The sequence below is a fragment of the Gopherus evgoodei genome, chromosome 2 (assembly GCF_007399415.2).
Source record: "Gopherus evgoodei ecotype Sinaloan lineage chromosome 2, rGopEvg1_v1.p, whole genome shotgun sequence".
Classification (NCBI taxonomy): domain Eukaryota; kingdom Metazoa; phylum Chordata; order Testudines; family Testudinidae; genus Gopherus; species Gopherus evgoodei.
Genome location: NC_044323.1, coordinates 283,783,926 through 283,804,713, shown reverse-complemented (window position 1 = coordinate 283,804,713; position 20,788 = coordinate 283,783,926). Strand labels below are relative to the sequence as shown.

Here is a 20,788-nt window from a genome sequence, read left to right as displayed (position 1 = left end):
AAAAATTGTTGGCACCACATTCTTCTGAAAACATGAGTGTACTACTGGCCACAAAAAGGTTGGGGACCACTGGCTTAATCTGTCTCTAGTTAGGATTTCCATTAATTCTTTATAAGATGTTAAAAAAATTTCCATAGCCTTAAGCTTCCAGTCTTCTACACATTATATATTTAAACAGACTGCTAGTTAGTTTGATCTCCTCCTTACAGATTTAATAGTTTTGGTTAATCATCATTGCTTACAAATAGTAGCCTTATATTTAACATGTAAAAAAAAATCTCCATTTCAGTTTAATGGAATGACAGGTCAATAGTTCGAACCATACCATGTTTCAATGTTTACAAGGTTATTTTTGTAGAAACAAAACCACTAGAAACACAGAGCCAGGTAAGCTATTAGAGGAAGTAATAGAAATAAATCTTCAGTGCATACATAAAGGAGGATAATTCATTATAGTAAGCAATGCTGAAATGTATTTCAGAATGTCAAGTGCTTATTGTATTACATAAATCAGAAGACAGAACTTTAATATTTATCCAAAATATCAATTAGAAATATTTAACTTCAATTCTTCTCTCAATGCCATTTGATAAAAGTAGTTTATAAAAACAAAATAGTATTCAGTGGACTAAATACATAATATAACTTAATACTGCTTTTTGTAGCCTTCCCATATAACCTTATACAATAATACTATTTACAAAATTACAATAATTTTAATGTATAATTAATTACAGTTGCTAAATTTCACTTCCCTTTGAAGACAAAAAGCTTTTCCAGCTCATTTTAACTCCTAGGTTCTCCTAATTAGCAGGTATTAGACTCAAAAGAACAAAAACAAAACATAGTACACACTTCATCCGGAGGGAAGTAAAATCCACCTCAAATACACCACTCTCAAATCTCTGCAATATTCACATAGGAGAAAACGAGCAGAAGAAACCAGAACTAACATAACTAAAAATAAATGAGCTTCACTACTCAATTACAAAATGCCTGAAGGTAGAAGCTAGTCATCATGTGCAAGCTAAGTAGATGACATCTTCTAGTCAACATTTCATTTAGTGAACAAGGAACTGTGTTAGCTATGCCCTTATGTCAGATCAAGAACTGCTCTCTGTGCTCTGAGAAACTCTAAATACATTATAACTCTCACGTTTCAAAACTGTCATATCCATGCTGCAAATCTTTAAAGTTTTGATGGTTTCAAGATATAACAGCTGGAGCCAGCTTATAAACCTGAAAAAACATTGAAGTTTAGTGCAAGGGTGACTAACATAGTGTCCACAAGCCAGATTCAGTCTCAAGCACCCCTTCCTGCAACATTCTTCAAAGACCAAGTGTAGAATAGACAACTATTATATATATAAAATCTAGTTTGCTGCCCTGTTCAAATAAAAAAGAAAAAAACCCTACAAACTAGAAAAGGTAGGAAGTAACCCCCCCACAAAAGTTTGCTTTGAGCAGGGGTTGGACTAGATGACCTTCTGAAGTCTCTTCCAACCCTAACCTTCTATGATTCTAAAAATGGATAAAAGCATGGGAAAAGAATATTTGCCCCAAATGGGGATTTAATTTCTCAAACTAAACTACTGCTTTAGCTCCTATTCAAGGTAATTGCCTGAGAAACACTTGATTGGAAAGAGTTCTTTGTTTGAGATTCAATACAAGATACGAACCCACATATTCCAAGGCATAAATCAACCAATAACCGATTATTATTTATATCACTGTAGTTTCAAATGCCCAAATCAAAGTCAGGGCCCCTCATGCATAGTGCTGTACAAACTTCTTGTAAGAGAAGCTGAAGCCGTCTTTGGCCATACTCTAAATTATAGGGGGGACTAAATTCCCACTCAAGAGCCCTTGTGAAACAGGGGAACACAAAATGACTTAAACCCACCTTTGTGCTCGGATACCCAGCTACACTGAGCAGAGCTCCAGTGTAGCAGAGGATCTGGGCAAAAGACTCTGGTATCAGTTTTTATTCAATTAAATGCCTGAAAAACACCCAAGAAAAGAAGAGTTCTTAGTTAAACATACAAAACACCTGTCCCTACAATTAAGAGATTAAAAAAAAACACAATCTAAATTTGAGACCTCTCAGACTTCCAGCAAAACCAGAGAGAACTAGATTTGATCTTTCCTGATATTTCCAAGATTAAAATCCAAAAATAAGGACAATTATTTTTTAAACCTTTCAGACCTTTCTTCTACACATCATAGAGAAGTGAAAACGAACACAAGCCATTTTCATCCCACATTGAAGGTCACCTTTAAGTGGAGGATAACTTTATTTAAAATGTATGTAGAGTGGTAAAAAAACATAAGAAGATTGTTCATTTTAGGTTAATGAAAAACAGTTAAAAATAATCCTATATACTGTCAACATTACTTCAAAAGAAAATATTCCATTTGAAAATTGTTTGTCTTAAATATATTCAATAACTGGTATTTTGGAAAACAAGTCTCAGCACTAATATAGTGCATCAGTTTAACCTAATTATTGTACAGATTTATTTTCTACACAACCTCCAAATTTAAAGTGTGCCTAGTTACATATACACAGGATTAAATATTTCTTTTTATCCTACCACAACATCCCATTAATAGGAAAATGTATCAGCGTCTTCCCTGAACATTTCTTGTCTTGGAATAATGAGGTCCACATATCCATGACATTGAGTGCACTGCTTAATGCAGCCTTGAAGGCAGACCAAACCTGTCTGTTAGAGGCAGAGGAAGTGTGACTCCACCACTGAGAAACCACCAGTTGAGACATTTGCACAGCATTTGAAAAACTAAGAACTCTATCAATAAGGAAAATTAGGCATTAAGACTAAACAGAACAATCTTCCTGCAGAGTAAGGAATTCAGCGAATGAAAAACTTGAGTGCCATTTAATAATTTGATATTTTTTCCCACTTAACAGCCCATTCAGGTTGGGTTGGATCTGTGGACCTCATTACTCCAAGTAAGGAATTTTTCAGTTAAGACACACATATATTTTCCTGTTTTCTTATTCATAATGAGGTCCACAGATCTATGATATTGGGATTTTCATACCAGCATCCACTCAGGGGAATTTTACACAGTTGTGTATGGACGCGAAATATAATCCTTTTCTAATAGTTACTGGGATATTAAAGCAAGGGGCACCCATCTATTGAAGGCTATATCAGATGACTGTAGAATTTGCAAGTGACATGAACAGTTGGCCACGTGGCTGTTTTCCACATTTCCTCTTATGACTCATAGACTCATAGACTCTAGGACTGGAAGGGACCTCGAGAGGTCATCGAGTCCAGTCCCCTGCCCTCATGACAGGACCAAATACTGTCTAGACCATCCCTAATAGACATTTATCTAACCTACTCTTAAATATCTCCAGAGATGGAGATTCCACAACTTCCCTAGGTAATCTATTCCAGTGTTTAACTACCCTGACAGTTAGGAACTTTTTCCTAATGTCCAACTTAAATCTCCCTTGCTGCAGTTTAAGCCCATTGCTTCTTGTTCTATCATTGGAGGCTAAGGTGAACAAGTTTTCTCCCTCCTCCTGATGACACCTTTTTAGATACCTGAAAACTGCTATCATGTCCCCTCTCAGTCTTCTCTTTTCCAAATTAAACAAACCCAATTCCTTCAGCCTTCCTTCATAGGTCATGTTCTCAAGACCTTTAATCATTCTTGTTGCTCTTCTCTGGACCCTCTTCAATTTCTCCACATCTTTTTTCAAATGCGGTGCCCAGAACTGGACACAATACTCCAGTTGAGGCCTAACCAGCGCAGAGTAAAGCGGAAGAATGACTTCTCGTGTCTTGTTTACAACACACCTGTTAATGCATCCCAGAATCACGTTTGCTTTTTTTGCAACAGTATCATACTGTTGACTCATATTAAGCTTGTGGTCTACTATGACCCCTAGATCTCTTTCTGCCATACTCCTTCCTAGACAGTCTCTTCCCATTCTGTATGTGTGAAACTGATTGTTCCTTCCTAGGTGGAGCACTTTGCATTTATCTTTATTGAACTTCATCCTGTTTACCTCAGACCATTTCTCCAATTTGTCCAGATCATTTTGAATTTTGACCCTGTCCTCCAAAGCAGTTGCAATCCCTCCCAGTTTGGTATCGTCCGCAAACTTAATAAGCGTACTTTCTATGCCAACATCTAAATCGTTGATGAAGATATTGAACAGAACCGGTCCCAAAACAGAACCCTGCGGAACCCCACTTGTTATACCTTTCCAGCAGGATTGGGAGCCATTAACAACTACTCTTTGAGTATGGTTATCCAGCCAGTTATGCACCCACCTTATAGTAGCCCCATCTAAATTGTACTTTCCTAGTTTATCTATAAGAATATCATGCGAGACTGTATCAAATGCCTTACTAAAGTCTAGGTATATCACATCCACCGCTTCTCCCTTATCCACAAGGCTCGTTATCCTATCAAAGAACGCTATCAGATTAGTTTGACACGATTTGTTCTTTACAAATCCATGCTGGCTATTCCCTATCACCTTACCACCTTCCAAGTGTTTGCAGATGATTTCTTTAATTACCTGCTCCATTATCTTCCCTGGCACAGAAGTTAAACTAATTGGTCTGTAGTTTCCTGGGTTGTTTTTATTTCCCTTTTTATAGATGGGCACTATATTTGCCCCCTTCCAGTCTTCTGGAATCTCCCCTGTCTCCCATGATTTCCCAAAGATAATAGCTAGAGGCTCAGATACCTCTTCTATTAACTCCTTGAGTATTCTAGGATGCATTTCATCAGGCCCTGGTGACTTGCAGGCATCTAACTTTTCTAAGTGATTTTTTACTTGCTCTTTTTTTATTTTCTCTTTTAAACCTAACCTCTTGCTGTAAGCATTCACTATACTAGACATTCCTTCAGACTTCTCAGTGAAGACTGAAACAAAGAAGTCATTAAGCATCTCTGCCATTTCCAAGTCTCCCATTACTGTTTCCCCCTCCTCACTGAGCAGTGGGCCTACCCTGTCCTTGGTCTTCCTCTTGCTTCTAATATATTGATAAAAAGTCTTCTTGTTTCCCTTTATTCCCATAGCTAGTTTGAGTTCATTTTGTGCCTTTGCTTTTCTAATCTTGCCTCTGCATTCCTGTGTTATTTGCCTATATTCATCCTTTGTAATCTGACCTAGTTTCCATTTTTTATATGACGCCTTTTTATTTTGTAGGTCACGCAAGATCTCGTGGTTAAGCCAAGGTAGTCTTTTGACACATTTTCTATCTTTCCTAACCATCGGAATAACTTGCTTTTGGACCCTTAATAGTGTCCCTTTGAAAAACTGCCAACTTTCCTTAGTTGTTTTTCCGCTCAGTCTTAGTTCCCATGGGACCTTACCTATCAGCTCTCTGAGCTTACCAAAATCTGCCTTCCTGAAATCCATTGTCTCTATTCTGCTGTACTCCCTTCTACCCTTTCTTAGAATTGCAAATTCTATGATTTCATGATCACTTTCACCCAAGCTTCCTTCTACTTTCAAATTCTCAACGAGTTCCTCCCTATTTGTTAAAAGCAAGTTTAGAACAGCTTCCCCCCTAGTAGCTTTTTCAACTTTCTGAAATAAAAAGTTGTCTGCAATGCAGTCCAGGAACTTATTATATAGTCTGTGCCCCGCGGTGTTATTTTCCCAACATATATCTGGATAGTTGAAGTCCCCCATCACCACCAAATCTTGGGCTTTGGATGATTTTGTTAGTTGTTTGAAAAAAGCCTCATCCACCTCTTCCACCTGATTAGGTGGCCTGTAGTAGACTCCCAGCACGACATCACCCGTGTTTTTTACCCCTTTCAGCATAACCCAGAGACTCTCCACACTTCCCTCTCCTATGTCCATCTCCACCTCAGTCCAAGTGTGTACATTTTTAATATATAAGGCAACACCTCCTCCCTTTTTCCCGTCTATCCTTCCTGAGCAAACTATACCCATCCACACCAACATTCCAGTCGTCTGTATTATCCCACCAAGTTTCAGTAATGCCAATAATGTCATAGTTGTATTTATTTATTAGCACTTCCAGTTCTTCCTGCTTATTACCCATACTTCTTGCATTTGTATATAGGCATCTAAGATACTGGTTTGATCTTGCCTCCCAGCTTTGCCCTGACCCTAACATGAGAATGATGTTTTCTGCCCATAAAGCTCCCACAAGTCTGAGAGATTGAGCTCTGATACTAGAAGACACGGTTATGCTTCTTTGACTCCTTTGTTCTGAGATACAATATCTCAGCCATCTAGAAATGGCGAATTCCAAAGCCTTCTTTCCCTCTGACACAAGATAAAGCACAAACAAAACATTTGCCTTTCTGACCTGAGTTGTGTGGTGAATATATACTTGTTCAGCTCAGCAGACATCGTAAGGTAAGCCACAGTTTCTCTTTGGGGTGAGATGGAGATTTGCTGAAGGATGGAAGAATAAATTTCCTATACTCTCTAGAGAGTGGAGGGGTAAGAAGACAAGGTCGAATCTTGAGCACCACCTCAGCTTTACACAAGGTACAATATTGAGTTTTCAGAAAAACAGCTCCCAACTCAGACTCTGATTAGCCACGATTGCAATCAGAAAGGTCACTTCAATGGTTAGAAAGTAATAGGCCACCTTCATGGCAGGTTCAAATGGAAGGCCTGTAATGGCATGGAGAACCAGGTAAGATCCCACAAAAGAACTTTAGGCATCTCAAGAGGAGGTAGAAGAGATACTGCTCTCATAAGAAGAATGCTGAATATTTGGGTAAGATGAAATTCACTACTTGTCTATTGCAATAAGGATGTTAGACAAAACAGCAACTTGACCTCAGTGTTTTAACAGTCAGGCTTATCACCTGGAGTCCATCCTGAAGAAACTTGAGAATTTGCAGTACCAATCCAAATGGAGGAGTGAGACCTGTGCTGATGGTAATGGGTAAACCTCAACCAGGCTCCTGAATATGTGGAGTTGTGGATTTATTTCTAGAGTACCACTCTGAACAACCTCTTTGGCTTAAGAGGCTCTGTTTGAGAACCATACACCCAGGTTCATACTGTCTGGATTATGATGCATGATTGGCCCTTGTAATATATCACATCACTTCTGGATGGAAAGCAGATGAGAGATCTTTGTACCATGTCAAGGCAGTCAGAGAATCATGCACTGCAAGCATTATCAATGGTGTTTCTCTACTGATCTTCAGTAACATTCTGGTGAGGATATGAAAAGAGATGGAAGGCATACGACTCCCTCTTTTTGCCATACTTGCAACAAGCCATCTGGTTGCTTTGACTTTGATTCCACTGTCAAAAGAATACCACTGAAACCTAGTGATTCATATGGGAGGCAAACAGATCTGTTGCTGTGAGATTAAATTTCTTAACCAAGAGATGCAACTCCTCTGTCTCTAGTTCCCATTTTTGATGATCTAACTTTTGCCTACTGAGCTGGTCAGCCACAAAATTGACTTTTCCTTGGGTGCAAAAGCAGCAAATTATCCTTTGGCCAAGCCATCGGGAGGTGAGCTTCTCTTTCAAGGACTGTAGACTTTGTTCCATTTTATTTGCTGACGTATGATATGGCCGAGAAGTTATCTATCATGATCAGCATTGAGGGCAGTCCAGATGAGAGAGCAAAGCCTTGAGACCAACTGGACTGCTCTGAGCTCTAGCCAGTTTATGCTGTGCTTGGTCTCTTGTTTGGACCAGATCCTTTGGACAGTCTTTGATACAGGGAGAGCACCCCTACTCCTCAGGCTTGCATTTGTGGAGATGACTATCCTGACTGGTTCTCCTATTGGAGAAATCTAACCTGAGTCTACTTGGATTCATCCACTATCTGATTGACCTAAGAATCTTCTTGGGGTGAGACACCTTCACTGAGGGATAGATAAGACAGCTGAGGGAGGAATAAGAGGAAGCTATGTAGTGACTTCATGTGAGCACTGGCACACTATGAATATCCACACAGGATACCACTGATTCCCCGAAGAGACAGAAGGATATGAATGGGTATTCCCCTTGAGAAGCTGACTATTTGGTAAGATTTTTCAGCTTCTCCAGTCTTTCCTGCAATAACGAACTTTGTAGAGGATAATGATTTCTCCCACTCAGAGAGACTGAGAATTTGTTGAAATCGTTAACTGATTCTTTCACAAAACCATAGCTCAGCAGTATCCTTGCTGTTTAAGTGATACAATGTATGACTGACTCTAGATGAAGCTTGAATAAGGACGTTACACAGGAAGGGACAGACAGATATCTTTCTGTCTCAGAGCTGCTATTAACAATACCATTACTTTCATAAACACTTGCAGTGTTGTTGCTAAATGAAAAAGGGCAAGGAAGAACAGGAAAGTTTAGGAAGCATCTATGAGACTCTTAATTGTGATATAGACATAGGCACCCTTCAAATCTACTTGAAGTCATGCAGTCCCCTTCGCCGATGGCAGCTAGTGTGGATTTTAAGGTCTCTATCTTCAATTTTTATTTCTTCATAGATCTGTTGAGATAATTGATGTCAATAACTGCTCCACAGCCTTGTTTTTGGTGGGGTTTTTTTTGCATGACTGAGCAATATGCAGTGATGTCTCTGGAAAAGAGGAACAGGTCCTACTATAAATGGGAGCAGAAGACCTAGGATGGCTGGCTGCTTACTCAGATTCCTCTTCTTCCTCAAGGAGAAGGCCTTAGGCTTTGCAATTTATTTATAGGTTGAGGAGGACCATATTTGCAATACTGTCCACCCAGGTAAGCATTGCTTGTGAAAGTCTGCAGAGGCACTTACAATGTCAGATGACAGTTCTTTTTCATTTATTTATTCTTGTTGGTCTGTTCTCCCAGATAGATTTCATGCCACAAAGAGGGGGCTGAGATTATGGCTGCCTATGAAGGGCCTGTATAGTGAGGAGGCCATGTGACATTACCCAGGGTACAATCTGGACTGTTGAACAGCAATGTCCCCTTAACTCTATAACCTGAGGTGCTTTTTACACTTCTTTGCTGTCAGAACAGCTACTACTGACCTGCTCACACAGCCTTCACCATGCAGTTTCACTTCCAGATAAATACATGAGCACTCTGATCACTCGCTCATGAATTAAACTGCAGAGCAACATCAGCAAGTTCCCTAGTCCAGACTTTCCCTTTCAGCCTGGGACCGCTCCCCTCCTTAATTGCGGCATTCAAGTATTCACTGATGTCATAAACAGAGAGATGTGGGGAGGAGAGGTGAGTTAGAGGTTACTGTCTCTCACTTTTATATCCCTCTCCTTTTAATGATTACCCTCAGCTGGGGTGCAGATGACAAGCAGTCTCCTCAGGACATGAGAATGGCCATTTAAGTTTCTGTTTTTCAACACCTGGCTGGGGCCAGTGTGTCTGTCTCTGAAAAACTGGTTTGTAGGTGTTACTGAAATGTTATAATTCCAAGTAACAAAATACAGTAGAATCTCAACCTCACATACAGTATTACTACACATATTTTAATAGGATAATAATGTTCAGCAGATTGTGACTTTTCAAATGATACCTCAAGGCATACTTTGTACAACATATGTCATAGTCTTGTAAAAGCAGTGAACATAATGGCACAGACTGTCACAGTCACTCTTTCAGGAAAAAAATCTCTCTCAATTAGAAACGAGTCCTTGACCATTAAAGAAAAGGGCACATGTATCTATGGCAGTGATGATAGAATACATTTTTGACTGGTGCACACTAAGGAATCTTCTGGCCTTGTAAAATGGAGGCCTTGGAGGAAGCATGGAGTAGAAAGAAAGAAATGGTGGGCAAGACTCCCCTTACTGCCTGCCAGCCCTTCCATATCTGGGCTGCTATCGCTCTCATCACTGCAGAGCCAATGGGGGAAGGAGGTGGAGGTGGTAGAAAGGCATGTGGCAATCTGCAACAGAAGCTGGAAGCGAAAACCAGGATGGCAGGGCCTGGTGACCTACACCCGCAGCTGAGGATGACAGCCGGATGCTTTCCCAGACTATTAGGTGTGACAATAATACACTGGGAAATTAGAGCTATTAGGTATCCCACTGAGTACATGAGGGATATACAGCTATAGCTTGGCTAAGGCATATATATACGTCATAACTGTAGTTTACATTTCTCAAAATATTCAGTGCACTCTGCCCTGAAAGTCTAAGTCTATCCTATGTGTGTGGTGGGCTTTTGTTGTTTAAAATACTTAATTTGAATCTCTAGTTCTGATCTGCAGTATTGGCATTTCTCCCCTAAGTAGGAAGATTCCCTGAGGGGAGTGCAGGATATGTAAGCTTAGAGGAGACAACATCTATTTATGGCCAGGTCTTTCTGCACTGATTTGCCATGCTGCATTCTGGGAATGTGGGCAGGAGGCTCCAGCATTGACTATTATATCCCTCATGCTCCACTCCGTGAAAATGAAGAGGGTATACAGGCATTGAGGAATATCTGCCCTGGTGCACTAGGAGGAGGTAAGCAGGGGAGCCATGTGCTGAGAATACCTGTCCTGCTGCACTCTGCTGGTGTATGCAGCTGAAGAGAAACAGATTCTACTTTGTGGCTCTTAGAGTGCCTTCTAGAGGAATCCCCTGAATCAGATTCTTCAAAAGATAGAGCTTAGGGACTCTTTTTTCTGTGCCCATGCTTTACGATGGGGAGACTTGAAGGGTCTGAGTGTTAGAGACGTTTTTCTTCTACCTACCCTTGATTTGCCTCCTCCCCAGAAGGAGAGAGTAATTTCATTCTGACAGTGCCCTGGACAAGGAAGGACCTTGTGGTTACTCTTTTTGGCAACCTTCCTGTTCCAAGAAATAGAAGATTCAGACTGAAGGTGTTGCTGGACTGGATACAGAAGAGAGATTCCCAAATTTCCACGCTTTGTTCAAGGGAGATTCCTGGACATGGCCTGAACACAGGCTGACCTCACCCCAGAAGCAGCAAGCTCCAGTCCTGGAGGTTCAAAGGGAGTCCCCTTGGCCCATGTACTGCACTGGGAGACAGCACTGGGCTGACACTGTTGGCAGCGAGTAGCCCTGAGACACTGCAGGGCTGGGGAGGGGGCACGCTGCAGAATGGAGGAAAGGGTTGGGCCTGACTGCCTCTTAGCATACTCTCCTTGTTTTGTCCCAGATGCCTTTCCTTAGCTCCCCTCACTGCCATAGCTGCAGGGGAGGAGCTGGGCAGCTGCTCTTCAGTCAATAGTCTTGACTCTGAGCATTGGCTCCAGCAGCTGGGTGGGAAACTTCCCTGACCCTTTAATAGGGTACTTCAAACTATATTCTCCCCATGTGGGGGGAATGAGGGAATCACCACTTGCTGGTCCTGGGTCTAGGGGATGTTGCTGTTTAGGTGCTGCCACAGCTTCCTGGGAGCTCTCCTGGCTGCTTGGGGGCTGAGGCTACAGGAACCTTGGCCTCTGCCTGAGTACTTGAAAGGGAGCTGGGCCTCCAGAGAACAGGCTCACATCTTCATGCAGGCACTTAATCAGCAGGAGAGGTGCAGGAAACAATGTCTGCATCTCTCCTCCCCTTTTTAATTTCTCATCCATGAGCACTCTACATGGGTGAGATGCTGGCACAGAGTTCCAGTAACTGAGGGGAAAGGGAATTCTTTCTTTTAATAGAGGCAGGCCCTGACAACCTGGAGATTAAGCCTCTTCTCACCTCCTTTTCCTGCAGCAGCAGCAGCAACTAGTCTGCTTGCAGTTGGAGAGGCAGATGAGGTTGGATTTTTCAAGTGGAGCCACACCTCCCCTGCCTCTGACTGGCAGGTATGGTCTGCCTCCAAGTTTGTCTAAAACAGAGTACCCAATGTCTTGGATCTGTGGACTTTATTAGGAAATAGAAACAGATCTTTTTTCCAGATTTATGTTCAGACTACAAAGGACATTCCTTTCATAGGCATTTAATCTGCTGTATGAGTTTCAGCTAGAAAAGAATTAATATCAATGCTAAATCAAGTTTAAACATATAAATTACGGGGTAGGGGGGATACGTAATAAAACAAGTAAATCCTTCTTTATCCCCACCAAGAAAATCTGCTGAGAATGCTATATATCCAGCTTAAATGCTTAGTGAAAGTATGGTATAAACACTAGACCAAATGGTCTATTTGCAAAACTTTAACAAGCCAATTTCAAAGCTACACAAAGCTTTCTGGTATATTAGGTCCTCCGCTGGGGGTTCTGTCATTTGGGATCCCTTTGAAACAGAATATGGTTGTAATTTGTTTATTCAGCATTGGGAAGTCATTGTTCCTAAACAATCCGATATCAGAAAACCCGAAGAAAATTTCCTCTGCCTCTTCCAAGATATGCAAGGCTTCCACAGCAAAAAAAGTCTCTCCATTTCAAGCACCCAGTTTGTATTACACAATATTAACCCCCTTCACTGGGGGTATCAGGTAACCATAGCTTTAAATACAAGAACAGATCTGAAAGCAATTTTATCAACTTTAGATTTAATCAATTAAAAAAATTCCAAAGCAGTTTCAGTACTACACCTGTCCCTGATTCCCTGTACCAATTTTTGTCACTTTATAACGATCTTTTCCTGTTTTGTTTTTAAAAAAACCATTTCTTTCTCTTTCCTCTTTTTATCTGTGTTAAATATCCATGCAGGAAACATTGACTTGTGAAAAGATTAAGTACTGTCAAATGAGCAAAATAAATACATTGATAGAAAGAGGAAAAAGTTACACTAATCTTTGGTGTTACTTATAACAGTAGACAAAATGCTTATAGATTGAAACGTAATTTTTAAGTAAACTGTAGCAATTTAACTTGGGGATAAACCCACAATACGAGCTCTGACTGCTGAGGGTACATAATTTATACTAATACTTAAGGGAATACAATATGTAGATTGCTCACAGCTTTATATCTATTTACTCAGTCATTCTCAAAAGTCAATATGAAATAGTCTTTAAATGTTAACTTATCTTAAAAGGGAGTAACTGCCCCCAAAGTTATGATGAATCTCTTCAGAAAACTGGTTTATTATTGACTGAAGCCATTTTTTCCCATATCCATTCTAATGCCAAAGCAAAGTTAGGTTTCTGAGAAGATGAACTGGCTCTACAAACTACTTACTCATAAAATGGAAAAGAACAGTTACTTAACAGTAACTGTGGTTCCTCAAGATGTCCTGTTAACAAGGATTCCACTTCTGGTGTGTATGCATCCCATGCACATGAGATTGGATTCTTTTGGCCAGCGATGTCTGTTGGAGCCACACTTGCACCCTGGATGCTAATGGGACTCTCTCCGACATAGGACATAAAGGACAGATTGGGCCCAACCATCCTTCAGCTTCTTCACCAATATAAAAAACCCACAGGTACAAGACTCTGCAGAAGTAGGGAAGGAGGGCAGGTTATGGCTTCCATGGGAACAATACATCTCAAAGAACAACAGTTACTGTAAAGTAAGTAGCAGTTCTTTCAAGTAATTGTCCCTAGGGATCCCATTTCTGGTGACTAGCAAGCAGTTACACTCCCTAGTTTGGAGATAAATGCTAGGAGTCCTATTTTAAAAAGGATTGCAGGACAGCTCTACCACGTGGAAATCCAATCTGGAAACCTCAACTAAGGAATAGGGCTCGGAGAACACGTTGACTGATCTCCTTGTATCCTGCAAAGGATGTATCTTAAGGAAGCAGTAGAGGCTGCCGGAACCCAACTGGACTAAGTTATAATCTAGGCAGGTGGCTCTAACCAGGCTAACTTGCAGAAGGATCTTACAAAGAGTTACATATGCATTTAGAGTCTCAGAAAGTATGGTCTAACCCTTAACCTTGTCAGTAAAGGTCACAAACAATCTAGAAGAGTTCCTGAAAGACTAACACTTTCATTATTTCAAGCATGTATGGCTTAGCATCCCTTTAATTTGAGTGAGGCTTGTGGAAGTAAACCAGAAGGTGAACAGACTGACTCAAATAAAGCAATCTCAGGCAAAACCTTGGAGTGAGGCCTAAGAGTCACTTCATCTTTATAGATCACCATGTAAGATGAACTAGGCATATGGGTCTGAATTTTCTTTACCTCCAAGTTACAAGGAAGGTAGTCTTCATAGACAGATGAGAGAAGGAGGTCAAGGGAGCGTATGGGAGGGGACACATTAAAGTTTGTTAGTACTATATCGAGGTTCCAGAAAGCCTGGGGCTCCTGAACTTCAGAAATCATGTGTATGGTGTGTGGCCCTGAACAGGAGGGTGATGTGTGAAAACTGGTTAGATATTCTATGGGATTAATGGAAAGTGCCAATTGTTTTAGGTCTAGCCAATAGATCAAAATAGCAGAAATAGGATTTTCAAGGGACATAAATGATGTCGGGATGTCCAAATAGACACACTGTTCCACTGTTTTTAAGTCAATCTAGTTGAGTTTTTTTTTCCCTTTGCTAGAGAATTCTGAACATCTGATGGGTACAGAGCCATTGACATTATCTGATGACAAATACACCAAGTCCAAGATCTCCTGAAAGAGTGAAGATGATTTTGCTCCCCCAGTCTGTCAATGTAGTGCATGGCTGTTGTATGGTCTGTCAGCACTTGGGCTGACACTAGGTAAGGAACACTTTGCACATCAGGTAGAGGGCTATGAGTTTCAGAACATTTACATGTAGAGAAGCTTTGGGGGGAGTCTATAGGGACTCCATATGAGTGCCCTACCCTTGAGTTGAAGCATCTCTCACCAGAATCCTGGTAACAAGAGGTAAGAAATTGCACACCTGAAGTGAATCTTTCCACCAATTTCATGAGGAAAGGACCTCTTACGGGCCCATCATCTGCATGTATATGCAACATTCACTTGGCAAATACATTTCAAGTACCCTTATACAGAGCATACTGAAGTGTGGCAAACTGCAATAAATAGACACAAGAAGTTATACAACCCAGAAGTGCAAGGCACACTCTTACTAATGTCTTTGGATGAGCCTACAGATGGCTGAGAAGGTCACTATGTAGTTTAGAATCTTTCTTATCATAGATAAACCTTTGCTGACCTAGAATCTAAAACAGCCCCATATGAACTCTATGCTCTGAGTTGTCACCAAAGTGGATTTTTCTCTGTTTATTTGGAGGTCCAGAATAGCACAGAGCCTTTGGATTACACTGGTCAACTGCTACGGTAATTCACTTTGGATGAGCTAATGGCAAAGAAATGGATAGACCTGAATACCTTACATCTCAAGTGAGCGGTCATAGTGGCTAGGTACTTGGTGAAAACCTTCAGCCCTATGAAAAGACCAAAGAGTGGGGACCCTGTATTGATGGGCAATCTCCCATATCAAAAATCTGAGGTATTTCCTGTGTACCACATGAAGACAACGGTGGAAACAGACCACCTGAAGGTCCAAACCAGTCTTGAGAGGATTATAAAGACCAGTGTCACCATCATGAACTTGAAATGTCAGAGGAACTTGTTGAGGCATCATAGTTCTAGGATAGGGCACATCCTCCCTTCCTTCTTTGGGATTAGAAAATAGTGGAACTAGGATCCCTTGACCCTGAACTCTAGAAGCATCACCTCCATTGCGCTGAGTTGCAGAATGGAGTTCAACTCCTCTTTCACCAGTGTCTAGTGAAAAAAATCCCTGAGAAGGGATGGGGATGGAGAGTAAGAAAGCAATATCCTTTGCTGACAAATTGAGAGGCACCAATCCTTTGTGATGCCAGTCAAGGATTTCCAGAAAAGGATAAAACATTTGCCATAAAGAGGAGGAAGAGCAGTTCTAGATCCCTCATAGTTAAGACCCTGGCAGAACCTATGGTGTCAAACCTTCTGCCAAGACGAAGACAGACTGGATAGCAGCTAAGGAAATGGCAAAGGATTATCTGCACTGGAATTTTTTCCTCCTCAGTGGTTCTGATGTCCTTGGCAGTCTACTGGTGTACGGGGCTGAGGGATTCTGCCTGATGGAGCTCTGAGGTCTGACTTGTGCTTTCTGGGCTTATACAACAAAAAAGAAAACAAGATAGCTCTACAGTCGTTAACAAATCAAGGGCTTCGTTGGTCTTGGAGCTGAAGGAATCACAACCATCCTCTACTGTGCAACTGCCAGACCTCCTTGAGTATCTCTGACAACTTGGGGCAATGTTGGAACAAGAACAAAGAACAAGGCCAAATGGATATAGAAAGGCCATCGACAAGTTTAGGCTTGAAATTAGATGAAAGTTTCTAACCGTCAGAGGAGTGGAGTTCTGGAACAGCTTCCCAAGGGAAGTAGTGAGGGCAAAAAACCTAACCAGCTTCAAGACTGAGCTGGTTAAGTTTATGGAGGGGGAATGGTATGATGAATCTGTGTACAATGGCATGTGTCACACCTGCCACTGCTAACAGCAAATGCATCTGATCTTCAGCTGTTGGAGATGGGCTACTAGATGGGGAGGGATCTCAGTTACTACAGAGAATTCTTTCCCAAGTGTCTGCCGGGTCGGTCTTGCACACATGCTCAGGGTCTAACTGACTATCATATTTGGATTGGAGAAGGAATTTTCCCCCAGGTCAGACTGGCAAAGACCCTGAGAGGGTTTCATCTTCCTCTGAAGCACAGAGCACAGATCAATGGCCGGTTTAATCTACAGTAAATTGTGGATTCTGAGTCAGAGATTATGGGTCTATGACAGGAGTGGGAGAGTGAGATTCTGTGATGTGCAGGAGGTCAGACTAGATGATCACAATGTTCTCTTCTGGCCTTAAAAGTTTTGGAATCTAAATGGGGCCAGAAGAAATTTTGCATTGCCACAGGTGTAGCTATGGTGGATGCTACAAGTGTCACACACTTCCAAAGCTGCTTGCAGGAAAGTTTGGACAATCGGCTCCTCTCAAGCACTATCATGACGTGCAACCCTGGCATCAGATTGGAATTAATATATCCAAAACTTTTAGGGGGCACTTTGTACATCTATCTGCTCTTCTGAATGTGGCCAGTATCGATGCTGGACTCTGCCACGATTCCTTGCAAGTTTTAACAATCCTTCATTAATGAGAAAGTTTACAAGGTATGAAAGGATAGAGAATACCAAACAGCTTGTGCAACTTCTCTTGCACTTCCTCCAGCAGGATGTCAAGGATCTGAGCCACGTGTTTCATCAAAACTTGGAATACCTTAAAGTCGTCCACTGAACAAGGCACAGAGGGAGTTGCCACTTCACCAGGGAAGATGACAAAATTGTAGCCAGGATGAATTGTTCTTCCACAACTATGTGGTGATCCTCATCGCTCTCTCTCCTTTTTCTTTAGGGTCTATGACTGTACCAACTGAAATAGTTGGAAAAACATGCCTTAACCCTAAGAGGCAATGTATCTAACCCTATAAGGGGGCAGGAGTCAATGTTTATTTGTAGGACCAGGATTGTATATCTTAGGGTACCTAGTAGGGACATGACTGATAACCATATGAATACTGGACTGGTGGATCCAGGGGAGAATACCAAGGGGCCCTGTTCTTTGTGAGACCCATGCCTTTTACTGCTCAGAGAACAGTGTCCTAAGTTCCTCTCTAATAACCACTGAGGAGAAGGGAGATGAACAGGAGATGACTATTTATCTCTAAAGACATAGAAGATGAAAAGGAGTACATGCCCAGCAGCAGTGGGGCTACTTTTTCTGGAGTGCTACGGTATCCTTGCCTCTCTTTTACCTGGGAAGGAGGAAGGCGTTGGTACAGACATCACAGTTCCTACATTTGGAGCTCAGTACCATACCATACATTTCATACCAAGGAGTGTCAGATACTGCTCTGTGTGTCAATATCAAAGAGTCTGTGTTAAACAAAATGTGATCTGTTGATTTAGCCAGTACCACATGCACTTGTTTTATGGTTAATACAGAGGCCCTAAGGGGACCCATCTTATGGCACAGGTTGTCCTCTGACTGGGGAGCCAAGCCTGAACCAAGTCTAATATATGACGACTCATGTCTTGTTTTCATAGACACTTACATCTCAGCTCTAGAGGAGGACTTCATTGCTCTGCCATCCTTCCTCAATCTCTCTCGCTGAAGCTATTCTGCTTGGGATAGATAATTAATGACTCATTAGGCCACACAGACAGCATGCATGAGAACGGCTGTATATGTGAAACACAGGATCCAGTCCCCCTGCTCCAAAAAGAGGCCGGACTGAGGGAGACAGACATAAAAATACCTCATAGGGGAGTTCTCTAATCACTGGGCTAAGAGGTAGAAGATCTTTGTTCTATAGCTCTTATCCCCCTCAGGTGGAGGGGGAATTTGAACCAGGATCTCCCAGATCTCAGGTAAATACCCCAACCACTGGGCTAAAAGTTACAAGGGAAATCCTTCTCCCCCTCTACCCATAGCTTCTTGCAAGAAACATCTTCAGCACCTAACTTCACGTAAGGGTTCACAGCTCCCTGCAGCCCAGATATAGGCATCAAGCCCTCTGAGAGGGGCAAGGATCAGGACACAATCTTATCCTTAGCATCTTCCATTGGCTATTAGCATGCTGACTTTTGTGAACCCCATTCTTAGGTGCCTAATTGCCTTCATTCATTGTATAAAAAGCCTGAGCACCTAACTCAAGCTTTGTGAATCCCAGTGACCTTTTAGGCACCTAGAAGTTAGGCATTCCAGCGCCTATGTCCCTTTGTGAATCTAACACTGGATTGCTATACTGTCATGGCAACATTTATTCCATTTATTCCATTTTGAGTAATGTTCTGAGCAACATTAAGATATGTTGCTCAGAACATTACTCAAAATGGAATAAATGAGAGATCCTTTTGGCCCCTCCTTTCCCTAGAACAGAGTGCATAGTTTAGAAGGGATCCAAAGAACATCTTAATAATGAGAGAGGGTGGGTTAGTAAATGAAGTGGGCAGAATATCCTTCAACAACATAATACTGATTAAAGCATGAAAAAGGTTTAGTTAGGAAGTAGAAATATAGTTTAAGTAACCAAATAATTTGTTAGAATGTATTTCTTAAATTGCATTTTTGCCTCAGACAGAGGTTCAAAGTGCAGAGTCACCATCAGTACCCCAAAATGCAATCTGCTTTCTTTACAGTTCTACAGTGGCAGGTACATAGAGTTTTCTCTTGCTCAGTCTATTAACTGACAGCAATGTGAAAGCTTTCTGTTAAAACTGTTGGCAGGACTATATTAACTTTTTTCCAGGGCTGACTCAAAACTTTTATGTTCAATTATTCTGAGCAGAAACAACCCTATTTTAGACACTCACTGCTGTAAACCATTAATCACACTATCTCCAAGCAATGGTTCTCTCAGAAGGCTACTCAAAAACTTTAGGCTGGTAACAAAATAACATTCTGCATCTTATCTGCAATCATAACAAAGACTTGATCATCAAAATCAGAATCTATACTAAATATAAATCACTGACAACTTTCTATTTCATACCAACATATTTATTCTTTCCCTATTTTAGACTCTGATCCTACCTCATTTTCACTGGCATTCATTATGTTAGATGTCCAATCACCATCAACCTTCTTGGTGAAACCCGAAACAAAGAAGTCATTAAGCACTTCTGCCGTTTCCACATTTTCTGTTATTGTCTCCCTCCTCCTCATTGTGTAATGGGCCTACTCTGTCCCTGTTCTTCCTCTTGCTTCTAATATAATTGCGGATTGTTTTCTGATTTCCTTTTATGTCCTTCGCTAGTTTGATCTTGTTTTGTGCCTTCGCTCTTCTAATTTTGTCCCTACATACTTGTGTTATTTGTTTATATTCATTCTTTGTAATTTGACCGAGTTTCCACTTTTTGTAGGACTCTTTTTGGAGTTTTAGATCATTGAAGATCTCCTGGGTAAGCCAGGGTGGGCTCCTGCTATACTTCAAAGTATCCCACTGCATAGGAAAGATAGGCTCTTGTGCCCTTAATAATGTCTCTTTGAAAAACTGCCAACTGTCTTCAATTGTTTTTCCCCTTAGACTTGCTTCCCATGGGATGCTCAAATCTTCCTTCTTGAAATCCATTCTCTTTATTGTGCTGTTCTCCCTCATACCACTCCTTAGAATCGTGAACTCTTCCATTTCATGATCACTTTCACCCAAGTTGCCTTCCATTTTCAAATTCTCAACCAGTTCCTTCCAATTTGTCAAAATCAAATCTAGACCAGCCTCAGACTTGGTCCTGCCTCAGAGCACAGAGCTGGACTAGTTAACTATCCAAATCTCTTCCAGCCCTATATTTGTGTGATTTGATATTAATATATTAGTGTCATTTTGTTAACCATCTAGGCAACAATATCCAGTGGGTAGTGTACAGGACCCAGAGACAGTCGGCCCAAATTCTAAACCCAGCTCTTCCACCTAATCATTGTGCAACCTTAGGCAAGTCACTTCACTTTTTTTTGTGCCCTTGGTTTCCCCACCTGTAAAAAAACAGTATAATAATGCTTACCTACTTTTGAAAATTGTTTTGAGGTCTATGGATTAAAATCACTATAAGTATTATTTTATTCTTTTTTTCTTTATTTTTTACTAGAGGTTACAGAACAGCTGCAATATCCTGGAGGTTTTCATTATGTGCTTGTTTCAATATACTACAAACAAATATTTCCTTTTTCTACTGCTTCAAATGAGGGTTACAAGTAGTCTTCCCTTCACACAAGTAGACATAGGTACAGCTTTAAATCTAAAGTTCATAGAAAATGTATCTGGAGCAGCATGGCGAGGAAGCCGGCATGAGAACTGTATATAATAAATTATAGAATAGCATGAGCAATAGTAGATAATACTGTCTTAGGTTTAGGAACAATCTTCTGTTGCTTAAAGAACTGAATATATTTTGCTATCACATTCTTACAAAG

General features: G+C 41.0%; 1 protein-coding gene across 2 annotated transcripts in view; it reads right to left on the bottom strand.

Annotated features, from left to right (window-relative positions):
- KHDRBS3 (KH RNA binding domain containing, signal transduction associated 3) overlaps window positions 1–20,788 on the bottom strand; it is a 211,474-nt gene that overhangs the window by 124,215 nt on the left and 66,471 nt on the right. The gene's annotated exons all lie outside the window — the stretch shown is intronic.